Below are 16,492 nucleotides of genomic sequence, written 5' to 3'. Positions count from 1 at the left end.
CAAGATAGTGTTGCGATATTTTTTCAATGACACCTTTAGTATCTCACGGGTGTACCTCATCTGGAACCAGAGGTTGATGGTTGAAGTCGCTTTCCGGAAAAAAGAATTCCAATGAAAACTAGTTCCTGGAGAGATGTTAGTCTTCTTCCTGACAACTGCCGAAGTGCCCTTGAACAAGGCCACGCTCTAGCTCAAATTGTGCAACACTATTTGCGAATCCCTTTCACTCTGACACTGTCATGAACTTTGCCTTGTAGTTCCTGTTTTGGAGCTTGGGTGGTGCTTTGCGCCCCTGTCGCCTTCTGTCCCTCTCTCACTCTCCCTTCCCAGTAATCATCACCACCTTGGCCGCGCACCTGTTTCAAATCAGCCTTTAGCATCACATGGATTTAAGCCTGCCAGATCCAGGACTCCTCTGCCAGAGTATTAATGTTCAAACGTGGTACACCGGGCTTGTACTCGCACGTAAGCTACGCCTTATTCACATTGTTTTGTTCTTCCTCGTCCTCAGTGCTCCTTCCGTATTCCCCGACTTGCTGACCTCCTCCACCACACCGCCAAGCAATCCACCTGCTTATGCCACCGCCTCCCGCACGTTGCCTGGCTCGACGACCCGCCATTACACCTGAAAGGTCCAATCCCAAATTCCTTTTCAATAAACCATTCTCCTCAAACTTCACAGCCTCCACTTGTTTCTGGGTCCAGTTTCTGGGTCCAGTTGCAACGGATACCTTTGTATCGTGACAGAATACTCTGGCCAACATGTACCCAGCAACCCCGGAGGCGCAAAAAATGTAAAAGACGTAAAACTACGTTTTTGGTATTAAATTGGATGGGAAGACAGAAAAAAGTTCTCCAGGAGATCATGGAATCATCTCATGTCACAGGTTTCCCTCCTTTCTTCAAAAATGCAGTCCAACCACCCTCTCATAAGTACTCCTTCCAAGCCCGCAGCCGCCGATCCATCCCGCCTCCCGTATAAAAAGCTTCATGTTCGTCCGCTCGAGCCCTACTCCAGGGACCTAGGTGCATGCAGTCAATTCCTCCTCAATTGGTGCCTGGTATTGAATCTAAAACCATTAATCTACCCCACCGAACCATCCAAAGTAGCATCACGAACCTCCTACGCAGCAAAGCAGCGAAATGGGCAACCGCATTATGGCATGACACTTCCCTGCGGTACTCGTGTCATTCAACTCATTTTCTGCGGAACTCAAAAAAGATTTTGATCACCTCATTCAGGTCAGGGAAGCCACTCAACCCCTCCTCACGCTTACTCAGGGCTCTGGTTCCGTAGCTTCGTACTCGGTGGAATTTAGGATTCTTACGGGTGTATGCGGGTGCGATTACGCAGCGCTAAGGGGTATTTTCTTAAACGGGTTTTCAGAGCAGCTCAAAGATGTGCTTGCCGCCCGGGACGAGCTCTTCTTCCTCGAAGATCTTATCTCGTTATCCATCCGTCTGGACAACTGGTTACGGGAAAGAGAAGGGGCTAAGAGCGCGTAAAATTGCATCCTCCGTGAGCATCGTGCCGGCAGCACCTCGCCCACCTTCTGAACCTCCGACCGTCTCCTCATCACCCCCCACTGCATCAGATGAACCCATGCAACTCAGCAACACAAGGTTAGACCCCCAGGAACGTCAGCGCCTTGTCACCCAGCGACTGTGCATTTCCATCCATCCATCCATTTTCTTCACCGCTTATCACTGCGGGCTGCTGGTGCCTATCCTGTCATGGTCTGTGTTTTGGTTTGGGTTGTGTTTAGTTTTGTTCCATGTTTTCCTGTGTTCCATGTTTGTCGTGTGCTCATTAAGTTGTTGTGTCCACCTGTTCTCGTCTACTTTGTGTCGACCAATCAGCTCTCCCCAGCCACTCATGTCTTGTCCAGGTGTTCCTCGTTGTCTCGTCTATCTGTTTGTATTTAGTTCCCTGGTTTCTTTCAGTTCTTGTCGGTTCATTGTCGTTGTCACATGTCTTTGCCATGTCATAGTCGTCAGTTGTCTTTATCATTGTGGTATGTCATTGTCAGGTGTCATTTTCCCTATCTATTCCTCGTCTTACTCGCAGGTCATAGTTTGTTTCCAGTTATAGATATTCAAGTGTTTCTTTGTTACTTTGGTTTGATTATCTGTTGTGGGACTTCGCTCAGTTTTGTTTTAGCCAATATCCTTGTTTCCCCTTTCTGAAGATTAAATATTATTTTGAGACTCCCGCACTCCTGCCTTGCCTCCCTGCTTCCCTGCAATTGGGTCCACCATGTTCTTTCCTTGCGTTACTCGCCCTCGCCCTAACCACGTACATGACAGAATGAACCGACCAGAACAGGACCCAGCGGGAAGAACATGGCGTCACCCTGGACACCACCAAACTGCCTCCCACCGTCCTCAGCCTGCCATCCATACCTACCCTCCTCCAGTAAGCCCTATCGTTAAGTCTTTTCTGTCCTTTTCATCGGGTCCCCCCACTTGTCCTAGTTATTCACCATGCCCTACTATTTTACATCCACATGTTTCTTTAGATTCTGATTTTTCTGATTGTGAAGATGGCCCCGATTTAGTTAACCTTCTGTCTGATTCTGACTCTGACACAGATTTAGATTTTTCTGGTTCCTTCCCTAGTTTATCCCGTCCTCGTCAGTTTTTGTCACGTCTCCCCGTTTCCAACCCCAGTGAGTCCAAAACCTTTCCCTCGGACCTTTTCTTGGGCACCCGGTTGGCCATCTACCCGGGACCGCCGCGTGGTGGCCAGCGGAGGCGCCCAAGTAAAGGTCAAATTTTGCCCCCTCGTTGTTTTTCCCCTGTTCACAAGTCACTTAATTTTTCACCTGTTCCCACACGTTGTTCCACGGCTTCAATTAAGTCACGTCTAGTCAAACCTGCCCCCAAGCCACCATGTTCAGTACCAGCCATTTTTCATAGCTCATCTTCCCGAGACCTTGTGCACTCTTCCACTTCCGTACCCTCAACTCCCAAACCTCAATGACGGCAGGCTAAGGAAGCGACTGCAGGCCCCGTTCCTGCTCCGTGGCCGTCCGCCTGAATGGCCCTGTAAAGACCCGGGTGCTTGGCATCCTGGACGACCTCCTGAACCGCTCAGCCAACCACCTCACCTTGGGTGGCCTGGATGGCCACCAGACTGACCTGAGGGGTGGACTCTGTACCCTCCTCCAGGCCCCCTCCCGCCCACCCTGGGTTGGTGACGTTTTGGAGATTAAATATTATTTTGAGACTCCCGCACTCCTGTCTTGCCTCCCTGCAATTGGGTCCACCATGTTCTTGCCTTGCGTTACTCGCCCTTGCCCCAACCACGTACGTGACATATCCAAGCTATCTTCAGGCGAGAGGCGGGGCACACCCTGAACCGGTCACCAGCCAATCGCAGGGCACATAGAAACAAACAAACAACCATTCGCACTCACATTCACACCTACGGGCAATTTAGAGTTGTCAATCAACCTACCATGCATGTTTTTGGGATGTGGGAGGAAACCGGAGTCCCCGAAGAAAACCCACGCAGGCACAGGGAGAACATGCAAACTCCACACAGGCGGGGCCGGGATTTGAACCCCGGTCCCCAGAACTGTGAGGCAGATGTGCTAACCAGTCGTCCACCATGCCGGCCCGACTGTGCATTTATTGCAGTAAATCAGGCCATTTCATCGCCACATGCCGCTTGAGACCAAAAGACCAGGCTCTCTACGACCCAAAAGAGCGCTTAACGCCTTGGACACTAGGGCAGGGGCCTCTCTCACTAGGGCTTTCTCAACTCACCTGTCACCCCAGTATCACCGGCACTATCCAATTCGTACAACACCTCTGGTGGCCCAGCCTGGTAAATGACACCTGGGAATTCGTCCAAGCCTACTCCGTCTATGCCCGTGGGAAGATCTCACATCTGCCCCCAGCTGGTCTGCTGCGCCCCTTACCTATCCCGAGCCGCCCTTAGTCCCTGTTGGATTTATCTTGCCCAACATTATAAAAAATAGACACAAAAGGAATGAAGACGCTGGTTTCTTTTTCTCATGAGGAGGGCGCATGGGAGATTGTTCAGATTACAGCCTCTCAACACGCTCTAAACAATCTCTCCCGTCGCTCCTGCATTTATTTGAAAATAGGGAGGTTTCTAAGTTTACAAGACATAACGTACTAAGCTACAAGACACAACACTCTAAGGGTAGGGTTTCAAGGTGAAAACATGGCACCTGCCACGTCCCGGCCACGTCCTTCTCTCAGATGATTCCTGCTGAGTCATCTTCTTGAAGGCGAGACATCTTTCTTTCTAAACATTGTCCATAATACTAATGCAAGCTAAGCAAATAAATGATAACTTCTACAATATATCTAACAGTCCCACATCGCCTGGGACGTCGTTACCGGCCACCCTCTGAAGGTAACTCTATCATCCTTGCTATCTCCAAATACGTCCATTACATACCCCTCCCCAAGCTACCTTCTGCCTTTGAAACTGCTAACCTCCTTGTCAATCATGTCTTCAAACTCCACGGAATCCCTATCAACATCATCTCGAACCGAGGTCCTCAGTTCTCCTCCTTAGTCTTGAAGGAGTTCTGTAAAGCGGTGGGCGCAGCAGCCAGCCTGTATTCAAGATGCCATCCTCAGTCCAACGGCCAGACGAAGCGGGCAAATCAGTCTCTGGAATTGGCCCTTCGCTGCGTTGCCGCATGCAACCCCACTTCCTGGAGTAGATTCCTCCCCTGGATTGAAAACACCCACAACTCCCTCACCAGCTCCGCCACTGGTATGTCCCTGTTCATGGCCTGTTATGATTTCCAACCTCCTTTTCTTAGGGAACAAGAGCATGCGGTGGCGGTTCCCGCGGGGTTCCCGAGAGATCACTTACGCAGGATCCAGGCCATTTGGAAGGACGTCTGGGTGGCTTTAACCCGCTCCGCCAAAAGGAATAAATGGCTCGCGGACCTTCATCGCTCCCCTATGCCTAAGTACAAGGTAGGTCAGACAGTTTGGCTTTCCTCCCGTGACCTCCCACTCCAAACCAAATTCCGTAAACTCACTCTTTGCTTTATTGGTCCTTCCCTATCACCAGATCATCGAATCCTACATAAGTTAAACTAAAACTTCCATAATCTTTCAAGATTTATCGAACGTTCCATGTGTCACTCCTCAAGCCTGTCTCCACCTGCACTCTTAGCCGTAACCCACTCGCCACAAACATCTCAGCCTCCGCTTGCTTCTGGGCCCAGTTACAACAGATACCTTTGTATCGTCACAGACATCTCTTTTGCATGGACTGTATGCGTGTGTGTGAGCTATGTGCAACAGAAACATACAGAACTGTGAGGCAGATGTGCTAACCAGTCGGCCACCATGCCAGCCCGACGGCGCATTTATTGCGGTAAATCAGGCCATTTCATCGCCACATACCCCTTGAGACCAAAAGACCAGGCTCACCACGACCCAAGAGCGACGTGGTGAGCCACACCAGCACCTCCACAAACTCTCCCTCCCGCATGACCGTTCCCACATGTATTCTTGGTCCCGTTCACAAATTATTACCCTCATTGACTAAGGTGCAGATGACAATTTCATTCATGAGGGATTGGCACATCAACTCCAACTCCCTCGCAGACCATTCCAGTCACTGAAAAGAGTCACTGCCCTGGATGGGCGACTCATCTCCCCTGTCACCCACCAAACAGCTCTGATTACATTATTCATCTCGGGAAACCACAGCGAGGACATTCCATTATTTGTTATACCGTCCCCTGAGACCCCGTTTGTCCTCGGAATTCCCTGGCTCAAAAAGCACAAAATCCTATGGACTGGACCCACCTTGCTGTCACCGGGTGGAGTCCTCACTGTCATTCGCACTGTTTGCTTTCCGCCTTACCACCCTCCAGCAAACCTCAACCACCTGCTACACCAGTCGACCTCTCCCGGGTACAGGAAGTATATCATGATCTTCCCCAGTTTTCAGTAAGGATCTTGGGATTTATCTACCCCCCCACTGCCCTTATGACTGCGCGATCGATCTTCTGCCGGGTGCCCCTTCCTTTCCAGCCGTCTCTTCAACCTTTCCCGCCCTGAGAAAAAGCACCTGACCTGTTTCCGATCAGCCTTCAGCGTCACATGCATTTAAGCCTGCCAGCTCCAGTACTCCTCTGCTAGAGTATTTAATGTTCACCCGTGGTACACTGGCCTTGTACTCACACGTAAGCTACGCCTTATTCACATTGTTCTTCCTCGTCCTCAGTGCTCCCTCCATGTTCCCCGCCTTGCTGACCTCCTCCACCACGCCGCCAGCAGTGTGAATTGAATGTCCCCTTACGGAATTATACAACCCCAATTCCAATGAAGTTGGGGCGTTGTGTTAAACATCAATAAAAACAGAATACAATTTTTTGCAAATCATGTTCGACCTATATTTAATTGAATAATTAATTTAATTGTTTTTAGCAAATAATCATTAACTTAGAATTTTATGGCTGCAACACGTTCCAAAAAAGCTGGGACAGGGTCATATTTACCACTGTGTTACATCACCTTTTCTTTTAACAACATTCAATAAACGTTTGGGAACTGAGGACACTAATTGTTTAAGCTTTGTAGGTGGTATTCTTTCCCATTCCTGCTTCATGTACAGCTTCAGTTGTCGTATTTTATGCTTCATAATGCGCCGCACATTTCAGGTCTGGACTGCAGGCAGGCCAGTCTTGTACCCGCACTCTTTTACTACGAAGCCACACTGTTGTAACAAGTGCAGAATGTGGTTTGGCAATGTCTTGCTTAAATAAGCAGGGGCGTCCATGAAAAGGACGTTGCTTGGATGGCAGCATATGTTTCTCCAAAATCTGTATGTACCTTTCAGCATTAATGGTGCCTTCACAGATATGTAAGTCACCCATGCCATTGGCACTAACACAGCCCCATACCATCACAGATGCTGTCTTTTGAACTTTGCATCCATAACAGTCCGGATGGACTTTTCCTCTTTGGGCCGGAGGACATCACGTCCACAATTTCCAAAAACAATTTGAATTGTGGACTCGTCGGACCACAGAACACTTTTCCACTTTGCATCAGTCCATCTTAGCTCGGGCCCAGACAAACTGGCAGCGTTTCTGGGTGTTTGTTCATAAATGGCTTTTGTGCTTTGCATAGTAGAGTTTCAAGTTGCAGTTACGGATGTAGCGCCGAACTGTATTTACTGACATTGGTTTTCTGAAGTGTTCCTGAGCCCATGTTGTGATATCCTTTACACATTGGTGTCAGTTTTTGATGCAGTGCCGCCTGAGGGATCGAAGGTCACGGGCGTTCAATGTTGGTTTTCGGCCTTGCCGCTTACATGCAGTGATTTCTCCAGATTCTCTGAACCTTTTGATGATATTATGGACCATAGATGATGAAATCCGTAAATTCCTTGCAATTGTACGTTGAGGAACCTTGTCCTTAAACTGTTAGACTATTTTCTCACGCACTTGTTCACAAAGAGGTGAACCTCGCCCCATCTTTGCTTGTGAATGACTGAGCAATTCAGGGAAGCTCCTTTTATACCCAATCATGGCACCCACCTGTTCCTGATTAGCTTGTTCACCTGTGGGATGTTCCAAACAGGTGTTTGATGAGCATTCCCCAACTTTCTCAGTCTTTTTTGCCACCTGTCGCAGCATTTTTGGAACGTGTTGCAGCCATAAAATTCCAAGTTAATGATTATTTGCTAAAACCAATAAACTTTATCAGTTTGAACTTTAAATATCTTGTCTTTGCAGTGTATTCAATTAAATATAGGTTAAACATGATTTACAAATCATTGTGTTCTGTTTTTATTTATGTTTAACACAACCTCCCGACTTCATTGGAATTGGGATTGTACAAGTAATTGAGTTCATGCATCCATTTTCTATACTGCTTATCCTATTCAGGAGTCAGAGGAATCTGAAGCCTATTCCAACTAATTTGGGATGAAGGGCAGATTACACCCTAGACTGGTGGTTAGTCAATCAAAGGGCAAATACTGTACAGTATATTGTCGTGACAGACATTCTTTCACACTCACATTCATACCGCCATTGAGTGGGAATTGAATTCACACTGCCTGCACAGAAGTCAGTGGCGGTAGAATAAAGTACAATCAAATACTTAAAAAAACCCAAAACAATAAATAACAGCGACTGCGCAGTAATCGATAAACTGGAAAAAAAAAAAAAATCCATGATACGTACATGACGACAGCCACATCACTGAAGAAAGCAACACTTTTTAATAACAAACAACATCCATCCATCCATTTTCTGAGCCGCTTCTCCTCACTAGGGTCGCGGGCGTGCTGGAGCCTATCCCAGCTATCATCGGGCAGGAGGCGGGGTACACCCTGAACTGGTTGCCAGCCAATCGCAGGGCACATACAAACAAACAACAATTCGCACTCACATTCGCACCTACGGGCAACTTAGAGTCTTCAATCAACCTACCACGCATGTTTTTAGGATATGGGAGGAAACCGGAGTGCCCGGAGAAAACCCACGCAGGCATGGGGAGAACATGCAAGCTAACAAACAACATACAAAATGATATTTAATATGTAAACGCAAGTAAATACTCCATTATATGACTGTATTTCCCTTTTGCAGTTAAAGTAAGTACGAGCCAAATTTGAGCATTTTTTCCTCCTTACAGCTCAAAGTCAGCAAAAGCCCAATGATCAGAGTTCTCTAAAAAAATTATCCTGAGTGATTATCCTGTGGTGTGTTGAGTAGTGATGCCAGTAACATGTTAGTCTCCGCCCCTCTCTTCATGCGGCCGCAAGTCCGATGACATGACCACAAAGTCGATCATCGAACTGCGATCTAGGGTGCCAATTGCACGTGTGGACACCCTTGGCGTTCGATATGGACAATCCGTTATGAGCACAGAAGTCCAATAACAGAATGCCGCTCGGGTTCTTATCGGGGGGGGCCGTTCCTCCGAATCACGCCCTTCAAGGTCTCACTGTCATTGCCCAGCTCGGTCATCTGGCAAGATCTCAGAGTAGAGCCGATGCTCCCCCACATCGAGAGATGCCAGACGAGGTGGCTGGGGCATCTGATTCGGATGCCTCGTGGACGCCTCCCTGGTGAGGTGTTTCGGGCACGACCCACCAGGAGGAGACCCCGGGGACGACCCAGGACACACTGGAGAGACTACATCTTTTGGCTGGCCTAGGAACGCCTCGGGATCTCCCCGGAAGAGCTGGATGAAGTGGCTTGCGAGAGGGAAGTCTGGGCGTCCCTGCTGAAGCTACTGCCCCCGCGACCCGACCTCGGATCAGCGGTAGAAAATGGATGGATGGATGTCCTTTTATCTGGTTTGCAAGATAATTTGGTTTGCAAAATGCCCAAACTCTCCTATTTCTAGCTATTTTAGTTGGTCTTTCCCGCCTGGCATTTGAGACGGTCGAATTTCTCATGCGGCACAAAAATAAGCTTTGCTCTGAACGGATGGCTCCTCTTCCCCAATTTAAATATGGAATACAGCAAGGCTCTGATTGTCCCATATCACTGGCATCTAGAATAGGGGTCGGCAACCTTAAATACACAAAGGGACATTTGGACAGTCTCCCACAGAAAATATCCAAAGCCAGCCACAAAACCCTTTTGACATCTAAAGTGAGGATAACACTGCATATATCGTTGTCTTTTTTTACCTGTATGTATAAAACGCTTTTGTGTTGCAGTTATTAAATCAATGAACTGCTACAGAGAAGTCCAAATTTGATTTCTGCATGGAACAAAAATATATTGAACTCTGGAAAACATACTTTCCAATAAAATCGTCAATGTCTATTCATGCCCTCCTCTTATTTATGAAATCAAAGCCAAACTTAAATTATCCACCTGCGGTGAACCAAAAATGCAAACCAAAAATGCCATCTGCTTCTTTCTTCCACCATCATTTTATCGCATGTGCAGCATGTAGTCAACTGTCAACTTGAATTAAAAAGATGTATTTCAATGAACAATGTAAAATATATATTTGCAAAATAATAACCAATTATAATATTTATTTTTAGGTTCAAATTAAGAGCGGAGGATATTTTTGAGTTTATGCTCCCATTCATTTTGAATTGAGCCTGCCGCGAAGATCGCGAAAGTGCATGCAAGCTTCGCTATTTTTTTTACATCATCATTTACAGATATATATTTCAAGTATTGTTGTAAAACACCAGCATACTGTATGTATACTTTATAGACTGTATTTGTATGTATGTATTTTGTGTGTGTGTGTGTGTGTGTGTTTATTTCCAACATGTATAAAATAGAAAAAGAAACATTTATTATCAGTGCACGTGATCAAACGAGTCACACAAACAAATATACAAACAAATACAAAGCACCAATGAAAGCAAAAGAGAAATGGAATACATGTTCGAAAGGGAGTAGAAAGAAATATAAACTGATCTGTTCCTACCCCTTAAAACTCCATTCCATTATCAATATAGCAACGATATTTCATCATTACCATACACTGTATACTGCTGCCATAACATAATATCTCATATTATATACATTGTACAAGATACCACTGTAGCTGCAAAACACCATTTATCTACTAACCATATTTATATGTATATAATGATGCGTAGTATACTATTGATATATGTATCACGATAGACAATTAGACTTAACTATACGATAATATAAAAAAGAATTCATAATCCTTATACAATGGGCTTTTCCCTAAGAGTAACCTATTCTTATAGCAAATATGGTTGGCAAAGGTACAACATTGTCTTACCTTTTGCAATAATTAATAATACAATGCAGTGTAATACAGCCAGTATTGCTGCAACTCTTCCCTGTGCTTCTCCAAAATCTTTGTTGTAGTTTCTTTTTGAACTGGCGAAAAATTCGACATTGTTGAACGTCTGTATTCAGTCTCCTTAGATTATAGTCACCCTCTCTCTCTCGGAGAACATATTTTAGATATTACCTGGCAGAGGGCAGATACTTGAATATTAATGAACGGAACTACGTCACACCGTCGGCAATTTCGAATCCGCCCGTTTTGCAAGCCTTATGACATTTAATTCCCTTTGCATTCAATCGACAAACTGCATACAGTAGATGTCCAACTTAAACCATGTCACAGACTCATTTTGACATCTAAAACAGCAGAAAACAATGGATTTTAATGGGAGGGGACTTAAATGCTTGCTTTACCTCACAGAGAGGCAAGTTGAAGTGTCAATGATTTACCTCCACCAACGTTTTCAAAGCGGTGGCACAGGCCCAAAATCTCGACTGCTCGATTTAAAATATGACACATTTTAATACCGATTGCAGGTGACAAATGTGTCAAATAGGATTCAAAACGAAAGTAGAACACCATAGTTTCTTGTCTGATTGAGTGCTGAGCAGCAGATTTAAGTATAAAGTGTCACTTTAAAGGAGAATTATTTTGGAAAGCCTAATGTAAGGCTTTTTAAATGATTTCGGATGTGCTGGATCGTAGCTTGAAGACGTTTTGAAATTCGACTCGAAAACCACAATGCTCTGTATGACTTAATTTTTAATGCAACTCTTTGAATGGCTGCTCTACTCAGGGAAAAAAAAAAAAAGCCTTTTTTCGTCAGCGCATGTTACATGACAGCGCTCAAGCTGCAGGAAATTTCAGGGTCGACTCAACGCGTGTGAGGCAGGAAAACGACACATTCAAGTCGAAGGACAAAATTTAGACATTTTCAAGACAGCGCAGATTTGGATCATTTTTACGCTTTCCCATCACCGCCTATGTGAACATGTTGGTCGTGAGAAGCTCCCTCATATTTCTCCCACACACACACACACACGCACACTCACACGCGCACACACGCGCGCGCGCGGGCTATCTCAATACAATCAAACATGCATCTCCCATGCAAAAAAAAAAAAAAAAATAACAAAAAAAAAAAAAAACGTCTGTTTTTAAAATGGACCCCGGAATAGAGAGCCACTGAGTCTTCTGCTGCTATGCTGACGCGCGCGCGCACACACAGCGCGCGTGCATAAAATTAAAATCATATCAGAAAATAAGACAGGCCCTCGACGGCGGATGGGGGAAAAAAAAACATCCATCATGATTGCACACACAGCCCACAACATCAGACACGCACAATTGGGCTTTTTCTGCTATGAGGCGAACGGATGCGTCGCGGTGACGACGACGTTCGTGTAACACCGGATGACGAGTGCGCAAAAAAAGCAGCACATTGACCGAGGCAGGCAGGCGGCTGCTGCAGTGGGTGGCACCACAACAACAACACAATCTTTTAAGAGTCGCCATATGCAGCATTATCATCATTTGGGTGATACATGCAAAACATTTCTACGCGGGCGCTCGACAAGTCCGCTTTTCCCCCCCCCTGCGCGTTGCATTGAAGGCTGTGCACCACACCCGTGGAGCCTCGTCGACTGGCAAATCAATACACGTAATGTGTGTGCGCGTGCGTACGCGCGTGCGAACATATTTAACAATAAGAGGAAACAAGAGAAAAGAGAGCGAAAACGACAAACGCATGGAAGGAATACTCACATGCATCCTGTCATCCAAGGTTGAGCCAAGTGTCCCGCAATGTGAAAATCATCTTTTTTTTCCTTTTTTTTTTTTTTAAACTGGAGTCAAGTGTCCCGCAATGTGCATATATATATATATATATATATATATATAGTTTAAAATGGAGCCATCTTATGCTGCGTCCGATGCGCGCTCCTTCCTCCCTTAGCACATATGATAAATACTTGACATTTTTCTACGTTCGTCTAGTCCGTGAGAGGACGATGCTGAAGACACACATTCAGCTCTAACATAAAAAAAAAAAAATTAAAAATAAAAGAGGGGGGCGGGGGAGGGGGGGGGGTGAAGGATGCGGGGCCAGCTCTGCGACATTCAACCCCAGCAAAAAGGTAGCTGCCTTTAACCCCCCCTACACAAACACAACGAGTTCCACATGCAAGAGAAAGAAAGTGCGCTTACCTCGGAAGCGTCACAGGGAAACCGTGGATCCGTCGCGGGACTGCAGAGTTGCGAATGGTCTGGCAGAAACTGCGGTTGTCGCCATATTGCTGCTGCCGTCTCCCCCCCCCCCCCCCCCCCCCCCAATCCCCCACCCTACACACACACACGCACACACACACACCTCCAGCAGCAGCAGCCCTCCTCAGAACGAGCGGCTTCCCTGCATCATTGATGAGGGTGTGTCACCCACTGCCCCCTGCTCCAATCCTAAAGGTCATTTAGGATTGAGAGCCCGACGCAAGTGCGGTGCGCACAAAAACACGCGCAAACACGCGACGTCTCTTTTTGCGTGCCACTGGGGAGAGTTCGGTTGCAGGAATGCTGATCGCATGGAACCTGCACATGCAGAAAGCCTTGCAAGAAGGTTGAACATCGGTCAACTTCCACGTTGGTCTAATGATCTAATAAACAAACACACAAAATTCCATAGGAAGGAATGGAACTTGAACTAATTGGTTCCAGAGTCAAATTGTCACGCTCATTGAACCCTCAAGCTGTAAAAGGTTTCATAAAAAAATATTAAATTGATGTTGTCTTGATAATCAAAGCCTAGATCTTTTAGAGTTCACTGGCCATGGTGATAATCTTAGTTGAACATCCAGTAAAATATATATAGTCAGGTCCATAAATATTGGGACACCCACTCAATAATCATCTTTTAATCAGCTTTCATTATGCTTCGGGTCATTGTCCATCTGCACTGTGAAGCGTTCTCCAATGAGTTCTGAAGCGTTTAGCTGAATACAAGTAGATCGTATTGCCCGAAAGAAACGGCAAAATTCATCCTGCTGCTTTTGTTAGCAGTCACATCGTCAATAAATACATGGGAACCAGTTCCAGTGGCAGCCATACATGCCCGTGACGTGACACTACGCTTCACTGATAAGGTGGTAGTCAAGTCCATGAATATTGGGACATCGACACAATTCTCATCTTTTTGGTCGAAGCGCTGCCACAATGGATTGGAAATTAAATGTACAACATGTGCTTTAACTTTCAGCTTTAATTTTGAGGGTATTATGAGGATATATAACCCTTCCACGTTTTGAGGGGGAAAACCTAATGAGATTTCTGAGGAGTGGGGTTCAATCCCCAGCCCCGCCTGTGTGGCGTTTGCATGTTCTCCCCGTGCCTGCGTAGGTTTTCCCCGGGCCCTCCGGTTTCCTCCCACATCCCAAAAACATGCATGGTAGGTTAATTGGCAACTCTAAATTGCCCGTAGGTGTGAACGTGAGTGCGAATGGTTGTTTGCTTGTATGTGCCCTACGATTGGCTGGCAACCAGTTCAGGTTGTACCCCGCCTCCCGCCCGATGACAGCTGGGATAGGCTCCAGCACGCCCGCGACCCTAGTGAGGAGAAGCGGCTCAGAAAATGGATGGATGGATGGATATATATGGACTGAGGAGAGAACAAAGGAATACATGGAGATACGACGTAGGATGAAGGTAGAGGTGGCGAAGGCCAAACACGACCCATGTGATGACATGTAAGCCAGGTTGGACACTAAAGAAGGGAAGAAAGATCTACAGTATACAGGTTGATCAGACAGATGGATCGAGACGGGAAGCAGAGGTGGGTAGAGTCCCCAAATATTGTACTCAAGTAAGAGTACTGTTACTTGACAATAATGTTGCTCAAGTAAAAGTGAAAAATTACTCCCCCAAAAAATTACTTGAGTAAGAATACACGGTGAAAAAAAACTCCTCATGTACTGAGTAAATGGTGACTAACTTGTGATTTTTTTAATCAGAGCATGAACATCAATAAAATAAAAGTAACAAAATACAATGTGAATGTGTAAATTCAGATATCGCTCTGTGTGTGTGTGTGTGTGTGTCTGTACAGTGTGAGCGAGATTTGCACATACCTCAAGAGCTGCATGTTTTACAGTTACTTGTGATAAAATAAGGTTAATGTGGGCTAATATGCACAGCCAAAACAACATCAAAACATCTGCAATTTACCGCAAGGTGTTTTCTTAAGTTAGAAGTGGGCCGAAATACCAAGTTTGGGGAGACAGCGCCAGACAAATACTACAATACATGAAAGCTGTTGTTTTTCTAAATGTAAACATGAGTAGTGCGCCGGTGCCTTCAATGGTAACGACGGCCTTCTAAACATGGTCGCTACGTAGGCACGTCGATTAGCTGGGCTGGCTTATCGAGTGAGCGAAGGAAGAGTAAAACATGCAAGTGTGGTGGACCAGGAAGTAGCAGTGATTAGTAAGGGAGATGTTAAAAGACACTAAAGGATAAAAAATATAAAATGGAAAGGCAGTTGGTCCTGATGATGTTCAACCTATATTTAATGGAATACACTACAAAGACAAGATATTGAATGTGCAAACTGATCAACCTGATTGTTTTTAGCAAATAATCATTAAGTTCAAATTTTATGGCTGCAACACGTTCCAAAAAGTTTACCACTGTGTGACATCACCTGTATTTGATTGACAGGGAAGGCGGAATTTTCAGAGCTCTCAACAACACGCCCACAGCGTTTGCAAGCTGAAAGAATGTCTCAATTCTTGACAATTTTGACGCCTGATTTCAAATTGGCCATTTTTTTTTTGCATCCGTTATTTCAGTGTCTGGCATGTTAACAAGGCTCTTCTCTGTGATGTGTCAAATTTACAGGACTTTTTTTTTTTCCCTCCTGATTGGTTGCCTCCGTTTACCGCTTACTGTTTTATTATGTGCAACCCAAAATGAAGTGCTTTTTTTCATTGACTGCTTGCACTGTGTTTTGTTGATGCGATGCTTTCCATGCATTCATTGCATCTTGGCCACCTATCATATACTGCGGCTTGGAATCTTACTCACTCCCGCTTCAAATAAACCCACATTTTATGTAGTTAGAGTCCTATTTTATTTCTCACTGGTTTGCGCCAGTCACTGATGGTGTAGTGGTGCACTCGCCTGACTTTGGTGCAGGCAGCGCGGGTTCAGTTCCCACTCAGTGACGGTGCGAATGTGAGTGCGAATGGTTGTCCGTGTCTATATGTGCCCTGCGACTGACTGGCGACCAGTTCAGGGTGTAGTCCGCCTTTCGCCCGAAGTCAGCTGGGATAGGCACCAGCGTCCCGCGACCCTAACCAGGATAAGCGGTGTTGACAATGGAATGGAATGAATGGTTTGCGCCATTAATTTGCTGCTGCTTAGCAGGGCTTTCATTGGCGAGCTCACAGAAACGACAGTTGTTCATGTAGCGTTGCCTTTGCTTGGATGAAGAAACCAGGACAAGCAGTGAGCTATCAACAAATTCTTTATTTCAAAACAAATGATTAGGGTCAGTCACGCCAAAACAAGATTAAACTCATACTGTACCATATTTCCTGTAACCGTTAGCCTACTCTTGTGCACAAACTCGCTCTCTCCCGGCACCGTGACTGTCCCAGCCATTCACAAATCACGCTCAGTTGGTTACCCTCCATGCCTCCCAGAAAATCGGAAATTACAGAACTTCTAATCATCACAGTAA

At 45.8% G+C, this 16,492-nt stretch overlaps 1 protein-coding gene across 6 annotated transcripts in view; it reads right to left on the bottom strand.

The window, feature by feature from the left end:
- Positions 1–13,061, bottom strand: part of scn8aa (sodium channel, voltage gated, type VIII, alpha subunit a) — a 162,201-nt gene extending 149,140 nt beyond the window's left edge. For 4 of the 6 annotated variants that reach the window (XM_061693436.1, XM_061693466.1, XM_061693427.1 and 1 more), the window contains exon 1: positions 12,970–13,061. The gene's annotated coding sequence lies outside the window, so the exon portion shown is untranslated. Of the gene's footprint in view, positions 1–12,528; positions 12,760–12,969 lie in introns of those variants that run through there. The other 2 variants (XM_061693485.1, XM_061693445.1) reach the window with 2 other exon arrangements.
- Between the last annotated feature and the right edge of the window lie 3,431 nt (positions 13,062–16,492).

This window comes from Phycodurus eques, chromosome 1 (genome assembly GCF_024500275.1).
Source record: "Phycodurus eques isolate BA_2022a chromosome 1, UOR_Pequ_1.1, whole genome shotgun sequence".
NCBI classification, from domain to species: domain Eukaryota; kingdom Metazoa; phylum Chordata; class Actinopteri; order Syngnathiformes; family Syngnathidae; genus Phycodurus; species Phycodurus eques.
Note: the sequence above shows the minus strand (reverse complement) of the source record. Positions and strands in the feature narration are given on the sequence as shown.